At 37.9% G+C, this 16,468-nt stretch overlaps 1 long non-coding RNA gene across 1 annotated transcript in view; it reads right to left on the reverse strand.

The window, feature by feature from the left end:
- Positions 1-16,468, reverse strand: part of LOC132658698 (uncharacterized) — a 727,669-nt gene that overhangs the window by 388,960 nt on the left and 322,241 nt on the right. Inside the window, exon 4 of the long non-coding RNA XR_009598629.1 lies at positions 7,694-7,742. This is a non-coding gene — a long non-coding RNA (uncharacterized LOC132658698). The remainder of the gene's footprint in view (positions 1-7,693; positions 7,743-16,468) is intronic.

The following is a 16,468-nucleotide window of genomic DNA, read 5'->3' on the forward strand; positions in this document are numbered from 1 at the left end:
CAGGAACATCCTGGCCAGAGTAAACTAGAACTGAATTCCAAACTTAACTAAGTAGGGCAAAGGCCTGAGATTTCTTAAGTTGAGCAAAGCAAGAGCATATTTATTTCAATAGTAGAAATTACAGAAGAGAAGGCCTTAAGATTGCTCAAAAGTCATAAATCAGTCCAGAGAAGCAAAAGCATAGGGAAGAGACAGATCAAAGCTGAGACAGGATGAGTCCAAGATTCAGGAGGAATAGCTCAATCATCAGTGAGTAATCAGAATAAATGTAGAGGAGACTATAACTCCAAAGGTGTTATAAGAAGGGTATTTTAGCAGGGAGGTTATGAGGTAGTGATCTTGGAGAATTATACATTTTGTTTATTTCTAACATTTTCCACTATTTTTCCTTAATGATTAGGAAAAGTCTTAGACAGCAAAGAATAAATGAATATCAAGCTTTTTAATTTCTTTCTATGACTTTAGCTAAAGTTTAGAGTTCATACATAGGATTAAAGTTAAGTTTTGGATTAGATAGCATCACTTTCTATTAATAGTACATTTTTAAATCCAAAGATATCTGCAAATCTCACTAACTCAAACGGAAGACTCTTTAAATTAATATAGAATGAATCTGAGCAGTCACAATAAAGATTAAATAATTTTTGACCAAAATTTTGAACCATTCATGATCAGCAGGAACACTTTCTACTCTTACTGACTTTTTAAAAAATTGTATTCATTTTTAATTGAAGGATAATCACTTTACAATGTGGTGTTGGCTTCTGCCACACATCAGTATACATCAGCCATAGGTATGTATATCTATCTATCTATCTATCTATCTATCTATCTATCTATCTATCTATCATCTATGCCCCCTTCCTCTTGAACCTCCCTCCTACCTCCCATTCTCTAGGTGGTCACAGGGCATGAAGTGGCATGGACACATATACATTACCATATGTAAAATAGATAGCCCGTGGGAATTTTGCTGTGTGACTCAGGGAGTTCAAACAGGTGAACTGTGGCAGCTCTTATTGGCTTTTAAAAAGTTGGACTTAATTTGAAAATGTGTTCATTTCATTCAAAACATATTGCTTGATGCTTACTATGTGCTTCATGATGTTCTATTATTGTATGTGCCAGGGGATAAATAAATAAGAAACACCAACATCTTTGCCTCCTGGGATTAATATTTTTGTAAGAGGAAAAAGAAAGAAAAGCATAATACATTATTAAAGTATATTATAGGTTCTAAGGTGATAAATACTCTGAAAAAAAAATAATGGGCATGACACCGTGGAGAATGCACAATAGACATCATCGTGAAGGCGAAACTCGATAAAGGCTTAAAGGGTGCAAGCAAGGTAGCCAGATGGACACCGGGGGAGACTGCCTCAGAAAGAGGGAACGAACGAGTGAAAACACCCGAAGGTGAGAGGAAACATGGTGTTTTCCTGTACAGTAAATCACTCCCAGGTCTGAGCACAGTGAACAAGGGCAAGAATGGGAGGGCAGGGCGATGTGGGAGCAGCGCGAACAGGTCGTGGAGGTGCTGGGGGACCACGAGAAGGAACAGCTTCTGACTGCGTGAGATGGGCGGTTACTGCAGGGTTCGGAACATGCTCAGATTCATATTCTAAAAGGCCTGATTTTTTTTAAACAGTCAATTATTCTATTTTCCAGACCAAAGAGAAAATTAGAAGAAATGCTTTAGATGGAATGAATGACTGCTAGAAGAATCATATTTACAGAAGCCAAAAATTGGCAGGTTAAAAATGAGATAAAAGAGGGAACGTCATCTAAAAAGGTAAAAACAAAAGTATATGAGTACCTCTGGACCACTAATTGTAGGGGCAAATAATTTTTGATTATTCAACATCTACTAAAATAGAACAATAAAATATCCAGTCATTTATTTATAATTTTATATACTCATATGATTCCACAACATACTATATTTTAGTAGATTGCATTAAATATTATAATAAATGATTTTGAGATATTATAAAATCATAGTAGATTATAGATAGCTACTTCTTTTTCGACAAGAATAAGAAATAAATTTGTAAGGCATTTGGGGATTAAAAACTACTTAAATAGAAAACCAGAAGATCTTTCAGTGCTTAAAGGTATAGGTTTTAGTTTTCTTAACATTTTCTTTTATGGAAAAAATATGACAGTCAAAGATAAATGAGGTGTTGATATATCACTGTGTGTTGGTTAGATTTGCTCCACATGAAGCTTGAATGGGAAGAATATAAATGATGTGAGTTGGCTTATCTTTATTTCCATCAGAACAATGATAATGTGTAATGCGTTCTTCCCATATTCAAAGTGCAGGGTTGGGGGTGGGTAGTAAAACAGAATGAGGTTCCTGAGCACAGCAAGACAGAATTCCATCCTATTTCAAGCCCCCCTTGTCATCTGAAGTGCGGATCTGAATGACGTACAAAATGAACTGAAGAGTCCACATCTCTTCAAAAGCCAAGGTGGCATTCCAAAAGAATTGTGTGACCTTAAATATTTTGTTCAGAAATAAGTCACCTCTAACACAAGCAATGACAAAAAGTCTCCTTTCACTGGGAATCAGACTTCAGTAGATGCCAGTGAGCCGCTTAGTAGAGGCTAGACTATTTGGTGCCCCTCTTTGTATTCTTTCTGTTAAATGCAACTGTTTCTTTGGAGGCTTAACCACGTGCCAGATTTGAAATGGTTGTGCTCAGGCATTCTAGTTATTGGTGCAACTATGCCTTCATAATTCAAAAATAACTGAAAGGATTATTTTTCCTAGAGCTTTCCAAAAGAAACACCTTATCACTTAGATGAAGTGTGGAAAAGTTGAATTCTAAAGCCAACAAGGTTATAAATGTCCAAAGGACTGAAAACAGGATTATAAAAAGCAACTTGAATCCACGCTTTTATATTGCGCTTGCCACTACAAACAGTACTTTTAACATGCTGGGTTTATTTTCTGGTCTTATTGTTATGATACAAACCTTTGCTGTTTAGACATCTATTAAGAAGTCAATCTATATTTTTCTGGCAAAATATATGAAAAATAAAGTAAAAATATAACCGAAGGGAAGGGTGGAGAGTTTAAAAATTCACTAAAGTTTTTTTTTTTTTCTATAGACTGTCTATTCATGAAATAATTTACTCACTCCACACCCACCATTTCCAATGGTGCAGTAAAATTGCTTTTAGAGACCATTTTCATTTAATCTGAAGGGTATTCTTTTTGATATGTGGTACTGTGACAGCAAAGATAAACAGCTAAGTTTTAGCTATCTCATTTGCAATTCAAGATTTACTATCCTGTTCAAATTAATCATAATGTAATATTGACAGAATGAAGGGGCCCATCTCAATATGTCTCCATATATCTGTCTCTGGGCAGATTCAGTACCCTAAAAGTTTTAATCTGCGGCCTCTTAATAAACATAGATTCCTTTTCACATAACAGTGTCTGCAATACTTCTGGTCTGACTTTGAGGCTGTGACACTTATGTTAGAGTTATTTCAGCTTCTCCCATCACAGATATATCATCAATTTTGTACTTGTCAAAAAAGACTGGTGTCCCAGTGGGTCCAATGAAGTGTATTTTATTGTAGAGAAGCTTTCCATGATCCCTCAACCCCTGCTCCTCTCTGCATCATGACATAATTTCAAGGGATATTATGAAATGAGCCAGGACATAGTAAAGGCTGGGCTGGCTTTATGAATGGGCAAGTAGGGATGCAAATTAAATAGAAGAAAGACAAAGAAGACCATCTTGTGTTTAAAGGTCATACTGTTACCTTATCATGCTATTTCAAACTCAAAATTTAATTTAGATTTCATAGAACTTCTACCTCAAGAGTGCCTATAAAAATCAAATACCACTGAGAGTATGAGGAATATAAAGTTAGAATAAATGTATTTCAAACGATTCCTAGAAGAGTCTGCTGGAATAGAACAGAACTACTTATATGTTGATAGGGCTGGGGGAGTCCCTTGGACCAAAAGGAGATCAAACCAGTCAACCGTGAAGGAAATCAACCTGGATATTCATTGGACTGATGCTGAAGCTGAAACTTCAATACTTTGGCCACCCAATGCGAAGAACTGACTCACTGGAAAAGACCCTTATGCTGGGAAAGACTGAAGGCGGGAAGAGCAGGGTATGACAGAGGATGAGATGGTTGGATGGCATCACCAACTCAATGGACATGGGTTTGAGCAAGTTATATGAGTTGGTGATGGACAGGGAAGCCTGGTGCTGCAGTCCTTGGGGTTGCAAAGAATTGGACATGACTAAGCGACTGAACTGACTGAGGGCTGGGGAAAGCTACCTGTGGTGCTCATTTCTGTGTAACACACTGGCTTCTTTAGGACAGTGATGACCCCAACAACTGCGCAGAAGGGAAGAAAGAAGGCAGGCTTCACTCACTTCAACATTTGACCTGACTCCAAATGTTGGGTCACCGATAGCAAGCCTGGTTCAGTCCCAGCTACAGCTAAGGGATGACAGACATGATTCTGGTCAATTGTAAAGGGTGCAAACTGTCTACTCCTAAGAGAGTCTCAAATCACCATTTCCTGAGCAAAATATTAATATTTACATTTCCATTCACATATTCAAACATTAGTATGTAGGCAGCACTCTGAAAGATAGAGAAATGAACAGCACAGCCTTTTAATGAACTTAAACTTCAGTGAAAGAGATAAAGCCTAAAATGTAATACGATGTAGAAAGTGACTGAGAGAAGTAAAACATGCCATGACCACGTATAACATGTAAAAGAAAATTTTGACTCAAAGACTGAAAAATTCTAATGGACAAGGTGGCCTTTGAAGTAGGTTTTCTTAATTTATCTTTAGTTGGAGAATAATGCTTTAAATTACAGTGTTGGTGTCTGCATTATATCAACATGAATCTGTGGTAGATATCCAGATACTTTTCAATAGGCAACCCTGGAGACAGCAATGGTCACTACATCTTGAATGAATAAATAAACAACAAATGTCATTGAAAGGGTGCTAGATGGGGGCAGTGATGTGGAGACTACCTCCAAGTTCTGCTATATTTTCTAGGACAAATGATCTAACCTCTTTGAGTCTCAGTTTTCCCATCTTCCAAGTATGAGGACTAGATTGGGTTGTCTTTAAATTTCCTTCTACCACTATAACTCTATGAAAGCATGGAGTTCTCGTTTGATCTCCAAGCTTCCTCTGGGGAAACAGACTACTCTTGATAATGTATACTGAAGTGACAGAATTCTCCAGTGGGTTCTGTGATTTATCTTACCGACCTTCCATTCCACCTACCACCACTCCATTCATTTTGCTCAGCAGCCAGGGAATTTGGGTGGGATTTACTTCCTCACCAGGTCCAAGGGTAGCTCCCAATTTCCCACTACTTTTTACTATTGTTTCATCAGTGTTTCATTATCTAACTCTATCCTAAACCAAGACCAGGCACCACTGTGCTCAAACAAATTAGTCCAAAGCTGAGCACCTTCGAGATGGGCCACTGAGAGCAAATGTGGGGCATTTGTTCAGCAATAGAAGGCAGTGGCCATTTTCTCACAGTGGATGTGCAGACAAAGCTGACGGACGTCGTATGAACACAGGATAACATTTTAAGGATGAAGATGACCGACAAGAGATGGAAATGCAAGTAAATCAGGAAATATAGAGACAGAGTTCTCCTCACACTTTGACCAAAGTCCATCTATTCTTTGACTTTTTTATTTGTAATCCAATAAACCACATTCACTTTTAACGGTATGGGAGATTGGTTTTTTTTATATCTGTTACTGTTCTTAACCACTAACCACATTTTTTAAACTTTATTTTTTGTAAAGTGTTTTTTCTAAACCAGTTATATTAACCAAGTATTAAGTCATAAATTCATACACAGAAAACATACATATTATTAACTTAGATGGTTTATAAAAACTGAACAATATTCCCCCCAAAATGCTATGACTTTCTTAGTCTGGATTAGAAAGCACTATTACCTCCATACTAAAAGCTTTCACAAGAGAAAAGAGTTTAAAAGGATGAAAAAGAAAAATGACTTCCCTGGAGGCTTTCAATCATTCTTGTGTAATTTTAGTCCAAGATATTTTTGGTACCATCCTTGTTTCTGTCTCTTTAAAACGTGAACTCCAATTCTTTTGTTAGGGAATGCAAGGATTTTCAAGGATCAAAAAGAATAAGCAATAACCATTGTAGACATTGTATCCCCAGCCTCCTCTACACCTAAGGGGGGTACTGGCCTTGTCTGGGATGGTCACTGTCAGAGTGGGAACAGGATCTCAGGTGGACACATACCCCTGTGACAGAAGGCTTCTGCTTCATGACGGCAGCAGAATGCTCTGACTTAGGTCCAGTTATCTGTTAACAGTTGATGTTACCATCAACATATACACAAACCTGGGCCAATAAATCTTTTTAGCTTTTGAAAAAATCCCCCACATCAGTTTTTAAACTTCAGTTTCATAGATTATAGATAAACACCAAAAATCAAAGAATTCAAAAATGATTCAACCAAGATTATATCATTCCATCAGTGGCTGCAGAGGAGTAAACAAAGATCCCCAGCCTCTGGCTAAGGGTTCATCCCTCCCCACCATTCCATTATTCCTACCGCATGAACAGTACAACTTTCACTGGTTTTGAAGAAACAACAAATGTTTCCTTGCCATCTCCCAATCAACAAAACACTTCTTACAATTACAATCATGAAAATATAGCACTGGGACTTGGAAAGAGACTTAAAGATCATTTCATATAAAAATTTCCCCAGCGAATTATGTTTCTAGACTCCATTAGCTAGATTTTTTTTTAATTGCTTGAAGAAGATGGTTTTGATTCTATGAAATAAATGGCTGTAGGGCTGGGTGAAGTGTCACGAAAATTTAAGTACTAAGGAAATGTTCATTCTTGGCAATTATTCTCTTGTTTTTACTACAACACTTGTATGTATTAAACCCAGAGATAACTTTAAAGAGCACTATTTTGAAAGTATGCTCCTGAAATGTTTACTGACTACATATTCAATGCCTTTTTTTAAATTACACAGAGAGATTATTGTATATAACTACATATTTGAGATATGATTATATATGAAATAATACTCATCTTGTCTATTGTTAGTTTTTCCTAATTTTGAATTTCCACTGAAGAATCCAGTGGGAAACTTCCTTGTAATATAGAAGCCTATAATACTTATTTTGTTTCGGTGGAGAGTTTTAATCATGTATCATATCCCAGTATAAGAAAGATTTAAATTACCTAGTTTGAGATTTCAGCTGACCTAACAGTCCTTTCTTTGTTACCAGAAATAAATACTAGGTATTTTAAGCTCTGAGATTAAAAATGCTCAGCTATATACAAGTCTTGAGATATTCTAAAATACCAGTGAAGCTTTGAAAAATTAGTCAACTTTTAGGTAGACTTAGTATATCTGTGTGGGCAGTTGCAATGATAAAGTGTCTTGGCTGGTTTTGCTCTCTTTTCAGACTGATTTTGAATGGATAGTGACTAATTGTTTTAAAACTTACTGAGGACTACAATCATACGTTAGATAAAATTTGATAGAAACAGGCTTGGTTTCTCTAATTTACTGTAATTCAATAAGTAGAATGGTATGTTGGAAAGAGAATAGACATTAGACCCAGACAGATTTGGGCTGAAATCTTAGTTATAACATTTACTTACTGACTTTAGGGTCAATTTGCTGAGCGATTCTGGCCATCTGCTTCCTCATCTATAAAAGAAGAATAACAGGATTTACTTCTCAGATGTCCTTTCAAGAAGTAGAAGTAATACATTTAAGTTAAAAGAGAGTCAGAAAAATTGCTATTAAAAATACTAGTTTTCCATTAACAATGATAGTTTAATGAGTCATAGGAAGTCAGATGATTCAAACATTTAAAGGTCATATCTGATTTTTTCAGGCACTTATTTAAAAACAGATTCACTTTCATTTTTACAATATCATTCATTCTTAAAAATGTATCTATCTCACCTGCTTCAGTAATCAAATAGGGATAACTGTAACAAATCAAATTATTTAGCGATGAAAATGAATCAGTGCTTATGATTTATTCAGTGTCATATGTTGGCATGGTCTCAGTTACTTAGAACGTCCATCACATTCCTTTCACTTAGTGAAAAAGCTTCTAAGAACAAACACAAAAAAATAGACTTATTGTCAACCCAAGATGAGAGCTTATTCAAATTCACTTATGAAAATGGTATCATCATTAAAGTAAAAAGATAAATAAGTTAGCTTATAAACTGAGCATGCCAGTGGTTTTGCTCCATTTGTCATTTTTATTTTGAACAACATTTAAAAAATATATTGTTATAATGTATCACCCGTCACTTGGAGAACTTTGTGTTCAAATTAGCATGGTGTTTGATACAGCACTGAAAACAGCACTGTAGAAATGTTTTCTGCTTCAGAAAATGCCATGATGTGCTTATAACTGGTTGCAGGAGAAGAGAATGAATTGGTTCCAGTTTCTGTACATTTTCACTTGTTAATAAGCTTCTCAATGGTTTTTCTTTTTTGTACGTTTCTGCTTTCACCTTTCTTCCCTATTGCTCAACCATATTGTCAACTATAAAACAGAACATTTTATATGCCAGCAAATGTAGGATTAAGAAGTATGAGATAATTTTAGTATAGCAACTGTTTGGCTAAGTCTTGCCACAGTGTGATATGAAGCAAAACATAATAAGAGAAATCACTTAAACCTAAGAAAATTATTAATAAATCAGGAGAAATCAAGTGTGTGTGGAGAGGTTAGATGTTATGTATTCTGTTCTCAGATACATGGTTTATTACCTGTGTAATTGCTCTACCATGTAGGACATGCATTTAAGCAAACACTGTAAATTATTACAAAGTGTGTACAGCAAAACCTCTTCATAATATTTCCCTACTTAACGATTTTCCACATGTAGAAGCCCCTGATTTACACAGATGTGATCCTCCAGGAGTGGGGCTTGAGCCAGAACCATACCAACAGTCTATATTCAGTCCTCAGCATACATTAGTGATGCATGAGAGTTTCACGTGGGATAAAACTGTGAGCCAGAGAACCTCAAGATGCAAGCAATCTAACGGAAGGGAGGGAGAGCAGATAGCTTGCTGACGCCACTGCTGCTGCTACTACCTCTAATAAAAAAAAAAATCGAACCTTCCCTTTAGCAAAATGTGACTGTGAGCAAGTTGCTTACCTGAACCTCAGTTTCATTATCTGTAAAATATGGATAATAGCTGCCTTGTAGAATGGTTTTGAGGGTTAAATGAGATATATGAGAAGTATTTAGCATTGTTCCTGAAACAAAGAACTCAGTGACTAGGTTCTATTTATATACTGCTCTTATTACTCATGTTAATTTTACTATTGGAGGTATTTTGCTGTTGTGTTTATTTGCTAGGTCATGTCCGACTCCTTTGCAACTCCATGAACTGTAACTTGCCAGGCTCCTCTGTCCGTGGGATTTCCCAGGCAAGAATACTGGAGTGGGTAGTCAATTCCTTCTCCAGGGAATCTTCTTGACCCAGGGATCAAACCCACATCTGCATTGCAGGCAGATTCTTTACCATTGGGCCACCTATAATGACATGTTAAAAAAGTGTTTATTCCCATTTAGCTCATAGACTAGTTGGTATACTAAAATATACTGACATCTTAAAAAAGTAATCTACCATACACTATATATGATAATTATAAATGAATGCCAGGTAGTCTGTCTTAAAGATATTATTTTTAGTAATGCAGTTATCCTACAATTAAAAATAAACTAAAAGAAGATATTTTTATACACCTATTTCTCTCTAGGTAAATAGATGTTAGTATGATATTCCTGTTCACAAAAAGACCAAAGGAAAGGAAAATAGGGTGTGTCCCATTTCCAGCTTCCATGTTGGGTATTATACCCATTTCTTAGTGCAAAGGTTATAAAAGGTTCTAACAACTACATGTCCACTGTAGACATATCTAAATATACCTGACAATTTTCAAAAGCCATAATCAATCAAGAGGCTAATGTCTAATCAAAGATACACACAAGGACCAAAGTACCTGTATAACATATCAGGAATGTTGGTACACTTATGAAGTGTAGTTTCCTCTACAAAATTTTAAAATACAAACAGTTATTGAAGGTGTCTTGGCTGTCCTTTTACTCTTTGTTGACACAAAGAATTAAAATCTGCAGTCACTGTAACTTTCATCCCTAACTTCATGGTGATGATATCAATGACTACCAGCGAGACAACGGTCACCTGGACTGATAGCTACTGTGACTGTGATGCTGGTTCTGTGCTGAGGAACTCTGATTCCAGCCTGCCAGCAGCATCAGAGGCAATTTTGAATCACTGAGCAGAAAATGATCTATCCCTTCAATAAGCAGTTAGGACACCTGGGGATGGGATCATGGCAAAAAAATGTCTTATTGGCAAGTCATTGTTGAGTTTGAGGCAGAAAGGGGAGGTCTTGGAGGCTGTTACATACTAGAGCTCATTCCAAGTATCTGAAGATAATGCCTAGGTTTCTAAGGGCCCTGCTGTCCTCACAAGTGCCACTTAAGCATGTTGGCTGAAAGTTCCCCTAGAGTGATAGAAAGCGATATTTTCAACTTTTTAAGTGGAGTGTGTCCCTTAGTAATTACATGTATCATAGAGAATAGAAAATTAAATATTACTACAAGAATGCTGAGAATATAGTGGCATAAAACTTTGTTTGCTAAAACTTTGGTTCTTATTTTAATAAGTTACAGGTGTTCTTTTTAAAAATACAAGACATTTTTGTATTTTTAAAAGAAGAAAAAATGAATATCCTATTAAAGCATAGATGTAGAATCTAGAAAAATGGTATGCTGCTGCTGCTGCTGCTAAGTCGCTTCAGTCATGTCTGACTCTGTGCGACCCCATAGACGGCAGCCCACCAGGCTCCCCTGTCCCTGGGATTCTCCAGGACAGAACACTGGAGTGGGTTGCCATTTCCTTCTCCAATGCATCAAAGTGAAAAATGAAAGTGAAGTCGCTCAGTCGTGTCTGACTCTTCGCAACCCCATGGACTGCAGCCCTCCAGGCTCCTCTGTCCATGGGATTTTCCAGGCAAGAGTACTGGAGTAGGCTGCTGTTGCCTGAAAAATGGTACAGATGACCTTATTTGCAAAGCAGAAATAGAGACATAGACACTGAGAACAAATGCATGGACACCAAGGGGGTAGGGGAGTGGCAGGATGAATTGGGAGACTGTGACTGACAAATATCCACTACTATTATAAAACAGATAACTAAAGAGAACTTCCTGTATAGCTCGGGGAACTCTACTCAGCGTTCTGTGGTGATCCGAACAAGAAGGAAATTCAAAAAAGAGGGGACATACGTTTTCGAGGTAGCACTAGTGGCAAAGAACCTGCCTGCCAATGCAGGAGATACAAGAGACGCAGGTTCAATCCCTGAGTTAGGGAGCTCCCCTGGAGAAGGGAAGGGCTACTCACTCCTGTACTCTTGCCTGGAGAATCTCATGGACAGAGGAGCCTGGCAGGCTATAGTCCATAGGGTCACAAAGAGTCAGACAGGACCGCAGCCAACTTAGCACTCATATGTGACTGTATGTAGCTGATTCACTTTGCTGTACAGCAGAAACTAACACAACACTATAAAGCAACTATGTTCAAAGAAATAAAAATACAAAGATGAAGCAGTAATTAGCAAACTTTTCTTTTTGCACTGGTTATATAAACTGCATTTGAAGTTTTTAACAAATCTGGTACACTATTGAAGATGTTTACTAATGTATTGGATGACAAAAAATTTTTTAAAAGCTATATTTATGTCTTGATCATTTTGACTGATTAATTTGTTTCTGTTTGCTTTGATGAGGGACAAGAAGAGGGTTGTGTGATGGTTTTATCGATAGAGTGAGAAGAGAAAGAAATATTAAAAAATTAAGAATGTGCAAATATAAGCAAAGGCATTAATTCTGAGGAAAAATGCTTAATTCAGTATCTTAAATATATTTTCTCCACTTGGGTAAAGATATCCAGTAATTACATACTGCACAAGAGAGCTATAAATCAGCACAGAGCTGAATCTTTTTCAGCTGTAACTCTTTAAAAATATGTTAGCATCATTATTATATTAAAATAATGTGCTAATATATTACTTTGGGGGGACTGGAGCTCCTAATATAATGAAAAAGGCCATAGTTTGCAAGTATTTAGAGGAAAATCAACTTAAAAAATGTGCTGATGGATGTAAAAGCGGCTCAGAGATTTGTGGTTAATTGAATCGGAACATAGGAAAGAGATAGTGACATACTATAAAACGTGGAGACAAGATTGACAACCTCAGTGTCCATCAACAGATGAATAACGAAAATGTGAGACACGCAAACACGCACACAATGGAATAGTGCTCAGCCATGAAAGAGAAAGAAATTTTGCCATCTGCAGCAACACGGATGGACATGGGTGTCACTATGCTAAAGTGAAATAAGTCCAACAGAGAACGACATAGACTGTATGATCACTTATATCTCTAATCCAAAAATAAAGCAAACTAATGAAATAAACAACAAAAAAAGAAGCAGACACAGGTAAAGAGAACAAATGAGTGGTCATCATTGGGAAGAGGGAAGGGAGGAGGAACGATATAGGAGTAGGGATAAAAGAAGGGCTATTATGGGAATATATGAAATTACGTTTATGAAACTTTTGAAAACTGTAAAGCACATTAGAATTTAAAGAATCTTTCAGTCAATATTAAACAAAATAAATATTTGAAAGGTGATATATGTGCTACCCAGTGAGTTTCTTCAAGTCTCTATGTAGAGTTCATAGCCAGGAAAATGGTGTCACAATGTGATAATGTCAGATAATGTGATGCCAGTTTCTCTAGAAACTAAGCTCATGTGGAGTTTTAACAAGTATAATAAAAGGACCAGGGTCTGTTCTTATTTCTAGTACCATCCAGAGTGGAAGTGGTCCCATACACTGGGGTGAACTGCTAGATTCCATCGTTTATCACTGAAAAGGGGGCAATAGAACCTTGTAATACTGCGTGTGTGTGTGTGTGTGTGTGTGTGTGTGTGTGTTCAGTTTTTTCCAACTCATTGCGACCCCAAGGACTGTAGCCCACCGGGATCCTCTGTCTATGGGATTTCCGAGGCAAGAATACTGGAGTGGGTTGCCATTTCCTTCTTGAGGGGTTCTTCCTGACCTACGGATAGAACCAACCCATGTCTCCTGCATCGGCAGGCAGATTCTTTACCACTGTGCCACTGAGGGAGCTCTATGATGCTATAATACCATGCAAAATTATCCTGTTTACCTCTTGGATTATTTTGGTTTTTCATTAAGATTGCCATACAGAGTTCAGAATTTTCTCAACAGAGTGGAACAATTGTAACCACCTTGCAATATAAATAGGAAGAAACCGGAATTCTGAATAGATACGTCAATCTGTTGTCAGATAGACTGAATAATGTGAGTTGGTCCTGTACGCTTGATGTACAAAACTGAGGATGAGACTCTGGATCTTGATCACCCTCCATAGGTATGAGGGCCTCAGCAAACACTTCTGTCTGTAGAGACGACCTCTCCATATTTGAAAAGCTCTTTAACTACGGCACATAGTAAACTAAAGTGATTCACATTTGCTATTATATACATAAGTAGTCTGAACTCAGTAATAAGCACCCCCAAAATAATAAGCAGGCGTATCCATTATTTATTGCTCCTGTTATAAAGTCCTTTCCAGATAGTGGCATAAAACAGCAGTGATTTAGCGTCCTCCATAATTCTGTGCAGTGGAAATACGGATAGTCCTTCTGCCGGTCTAACTGGGGCTCACTCATGGAGCTGCAGTGATCGGATGACTTGACAGGGCTGGAGGCTTCCAGTTCTCTGTTGCCTGTTGTTTGGGGCACCTCAGTCTCCTCCATAGGGCCCTTCCATCACACTCTACTGATCAAAATCAATCCAAAGGCCAGCTGAGTCTTAAGGAGTTGGAGAAACAGACCCCACCTCCTGGTGGCAGAAGCAACCAGGGGCATCACAAAGGGGCAGGCATACAGCAGTTTTCTTCACTGGAGGCATAACTCACTCACAACACTCTCCACGGCTTCTACCCTAGTAGTTCCCACAGTGCTCTTCACTGTCTGCCCAGCATCTCAGTTCAGAATCATGTAGGATCAAAGGTGGGCAACATGGGAAGCAGAGGGCAGGAGTTATGGTAGTAATTGAAGAGTTATTTGTCATTGTTTTCAATCCAAATCTCTTCTAAAAAAATCATAGATCTGTGTTGACCTTCACATAGAACAAACTCAGTCAAATGGATCAAAGACTTAAGAGAAAAATAAACTCTGAAAAGTATTCCATAAAGTAAGGCATGCGGGGAAGTAAATGCCTATTGTAAAGATAAAATACAAAATTTGCACTTAAAGACACCTACACTGAACATGGGTTTCACAAGTCAATACTTCGTGCAAACCTTAGAATACCAAATATTGTCCCAGCTACCTTGTTCATGCTTTTCTTGTTTCTGTGTAGGAACAAAAATATTTCCTGGCTCTAAATAAAAACCAGTTTGCATCGGGAAAAAAATTCAAAAAGCTTATTTTCTTTGTTGTGATGAAACAAAAATTTTCCAAATTGTTTTATAAACAGAAATAAGTAGCAGATAGGATAGTTTTTGTTGTTGCTGTTATTGTTGAAACTGAAAGAAAAAATACAAAGAATGAAGTGTGCTAACAAAATTTCCAAAGAAAAAGAAATACTAGGTATCAGGGAACTGCTTAACAGTAGCTTAAAGGAAAATTGATGACAATGGTGGTTCCCAGATCCTGAACAATTTCTGCTGTTCTGTCCTTAAACTTCAAGCAAGGTAGATGCTGGGAATGGCTGCTCGAGAATCTATAGTGGCTTCCTTTGGACCAGTGAATCAAACCTCCTTGTGGAAACACAGGAGCCTCCCTAGGAGCTCCTTCTGCAAGTGTTCCACCTGGTCTGTCAGAACTTTCCAGAAGCAGCCCCCATTCAGTTCAGGCAACCATCTTCACACTCAACATCCATCCAGCTTCTACTATCTACCTGCCTGGGCTCATACTACTCCTCCCTGGAATATGTCAGATGCCCAATTTCATCTTCTAATTATTCAAATCCTATGCATTCAAGATCTGCTCACCTGGAACACCCTCTTTTAAATTCTAACTATTCTAGGCAATACTGAACTTCCCTTTCTCTTTGGGAACTTTTGGAGTTGATCATATGCAATAATAATTATTGGGGCTTCCCCAGTGCCAGTGGCCGTGAGTAATGCATCCACCTGCAATGCAGTAATACAGGAGATGCTGGTTCGACCCCTTAATTGGGAAGATCCCCTGAAGGAGGAAATGGCAACCCACTTAAGTATTCTTGCCTGGAGAATCTCATGGACAGAGGAGCCTGGTGGACTACAGTCCATGGGGTCATAAGAGTCAGACACGGCTGAACAACTAAGCACAGTCTACCAATAGCTAGCTGTGTAGCTTTTTCTTAGGGAAATTTTGGAATTGAAAATATGCAATAATAATTATTAGAGAAACAATAAGAGCTGTCACACTGGCTGTTTTTTCTGTGCTAGGAATGTAGGGGATGTCAGATTTTGGTTTTCCCACTTCTGCTCTTTGTCATCCCTATTTCCTACTGAACAATTAACTTGCCTGGTGTGTACAGCCTAGAATTGAGGAAAATTCCAAGAGACTGTCTTCCAGGACAAAGCTGAGGAGCCAGACCTTTCTCTTCCTTGTCTCACAGGAAATAAGAATGTACTTCTTACTGGAGCCAGTCATGCAAGGACTAGCAGAATGCCCGGAAGTCATTTAGTATTCTTGGCAGACTTTCTAGTCCTGTTCAGCTGTTTCCTTCTGCTTCCTGCTTCTTGTCTCTGGAGATTTCTGGTTCTTGACGTTCCTCTTTCTGCTCTGGACAGCCTTCCACTTAAGTCTGTGAATCCTCTCTTCAGTGTGCCTGAACTTCTTTCAGCTCTTTGCAGCCCAGGCTCGTGGTACAGCCACACAATGTAGACAGTATGGACGCTGTGTGTGCAATCCCAAGTCACAGATACCGGCCAGAGAAAAGCGACTTAAAAATTTTTTTCCTATATCTGCACTTAATGGCTATGTTTTTCAGATGGTAAGAAACCAGTCTTTTTAAATTCAAAGCAATCTTAGTCATTTCAGTATTTCTTCATTCAGTTTAAGATCTCACCCTATCTGCAGTCTCAGGGTTGCTTCTAGATCATGGGGCTTACAAGACACAGGCTGGGCAGGGAGAAGATTCTGTCTCTCTGTACTTGTCACCAATCCCTGTTGGCAGGCAATCTAACGCCTCATTTCCTGTCCAGATTCATGGCCATCGTTACGAGATACAGTGTGTCCATCCATTCCCTCCAAAGTCCCAGGCTGAAGCCTAAATCTCAGTACC

The sequence above is a fragment of the Ovis aries genome, chromosome 26 (assembly GCF_016772045.2).
Source record: "Ovis aries strain OAR_USU_Benz2616 breed Rambouillet chromosome 26, ARS-UI_Ramb_v3.0, whole genome shotgun sequence".
In the NCBI taxonomy this organism is placed as follows: Eukaryota; Metazoa; Chordata; class Mammalia; order Artiodactyla; family Bovidae; genus Ovis; species Ovis aries.